This window comes from Pteropus vampyrus, unplaced genomic scaffold, assembly GCF_000151845.1.
Source record: "Pteropus vampyrus isolate Shadow unplaced genomic scaffold, Pvam_2.0 Scaffold48, whole genome shotgun sequence".
Lineage (NCBI taxonomy): Eukaryota > Metazoa > Chordata > Mammalia > Chiroptera > Pteropodidae > Pteropus > Pteropus vampyrus.
This window is the reverse complement of record NW_011888829.1, coordinates 272,351-274,421: the sequence shown is the minus strand read 5'-3', so window position 1 is coordinate 274,421 and position 2,071 is coordinate 272,351. Positions and strand designations below refer to the sequence as shown.

Below are 2,071 nucleotides of genomic sequence, written 5' to 3'. Positions count from 1 at the left end.
CTCACCGTGCAGGACCACACGGGGAAGCAGCAGGTAGGTCGGGATGCAGAAGGAGAGAGGGGAAGGTGTGGGCCAGAGCTCTAACTGTGCCTTTTCATGAGGAAACAGTGGATGAGACAGGATGGGTAAGCTGAGCAAGTTTGGGGTTGGACGGTTTGAATAATCTGCAGCGGGGTCTTGGTTCCTAGGGGTCAGGTACGAGACCCTGGCGTGAATTTGGGCAGAGAAATAGTGTCCTGGACAGCAAGAGCCTGATGAAAGGCGGCCCACGGGGCGTGTGGACTCGAGACTGATTGGAGTGCATATCAAAGGTGTGCTCGTGGGCAAGGCATTTACTGTTTCAGGTGTTAGCTAACCTTGGGAGGGGGCGGTCTCTCCTAGGGTCTGCAAGGCCCCACGCTGGCAACATATCATAAAACACAGGAAGTAAACATAGTTGATACCCAGCAACATCTGTTATCCCTTTTGCATTTATGGAACCCATGTGTTATTGGGGGTGACGATGCACAGAGCCAAAATACTGTCTCTCTGTTCTCCTTTGCAGTTAAGGTTGCTAAGGGGGTACAGGCAGAAGTCATTTGGTGGTGCTTCCAGGAAAGTTCCTTAAATCAGCAGTCCCTCACCTTTTTTGGCACCAGAGACCAGTGCTCCTATGTAAATCTAATGCCTGATCTGAGGTGGAGCTGAGGCGGAGATGCTAGCGTTGGGGAGCAGCTGCAAACACAGACGAAGCTTCACTCGCTCACCCACCGCTCACCTCCTGCTGTACGGCCTGGTTCCTAACAGGCCATAGACCAGTACAGGTCCGTGGCTTAGTGGTTAAGGACCCCTTTCTTAAATGAGCTGTTGGAAGGCTCATCCTTTGTGCTTCTTTGGACTCTCATCTGACATTTCTTTATCTGAAATGTGTTCACGATGACTTGAATCTCCAGTAGTCATCTTGGACCATGAGATGATCTTCAGGATGAAGACAGAGGAAGCTGGGATCTGTGATGACCATGGAACCACCATACCAGTCCTGGGCAGTCTACCTCTGGATTTCTTTGGGAAGCACAATAAATCTCTACCTTGTTTAAGCCACTTATTTGTGCTTTGCCGTTAAACCCAATCCTTACTAATGTATACATTCTTACCTTTATGTACACAATCAACTCTTTACTCTTATCCTTTCTCTTAGATGACCTTCCATTGCAGGCAGAAGTACAGTCTTACCTCTGCTCCCACAGTCCTTCAGGATTTTAACCTACACCTCATTCTAAGTTTGGGGAGGGAACCAGGACATAAAATGTAACAAAATCTTAGCAATTAGCCTTAAAAAGAATAAATGCAGGCATATTCTTTTTCATCAGTTTAGTTTTACTAGTAATCCCTAATGAGGACCCTTAATTAATAGCTCCCTGTCCAATAAAGGAGCACTTAGGTAAAGAACATAATTTTCCATATGCTTCCCCTGGCAGACTAGATAATATAGAGTGAGGAGCTTCCCATTGCAAAATAACTAGATCCTAAGTACAACGTAGTTTTTACTGTATCATTGGTGTTTTAGTTGAGGTTGCCCAGAAGTTTTGGGAGAACAGGTCGAGTCGATTCTAAAGATGTATTGATAAAGACAACATACTTTTGAAGAGGAAGACTGAGATGGGGGACTTGTTCTGCCGGTTGGCAAGACTTTTTCTTTTTTTTTTAATAAAGCTATAAGTGATAAATGAAGTATATAGTGGATGCAGGAATAAACAAAAAGAATAGTGGTGTAGAATAGAGAACCCAGAAACAGACCTTTCATACATGGAAATGCAATATGGTAAAAGTGGCATTATAGTTCACTGGGTAAAGTATAGATTATTCAATAAATTATGCTAGGAAAGTTTATTATCCATTAAGAAAAAAATGAACTTGGTCTCTGCCCTACACCTTATGCAAGAATGAATTCTTGGTTACTCAAAGACTTATTTATGAAAAGGAAAACTTTAAAAATTTTGGAAGAAAATTTAAGATGATGTCTATGATTTAGGGGCATGGAAGTTTTTTTTTTAAACAAAAATGTAAACAGAAAACAGTGATAAATTTAACT

The 2,071-nt window shown here is 42.7% G+C and overlaps 1 long non-coding RNA gene across 1 annotated transcript in view; it reads left to right on the top strand.

Moving 5' to 3' along the window:
* LOC111739192 overlaps window positions 1-1,080 on the top strand; it is a 1,898-nt gene extending 818 nt beyond the window's left edge. The window contains exon 2 of the long non-coding RNA XR_002780160.1: window positions 933-1,080. This is a non-coding gene — a long non-coding RNA (uncharacterized LOC111739192). The remainder of the gene's footprint in view (window positions 1-932) is intronic.
* Window positions 1,081-2,071: the final 991 nt, after the last annotated feature.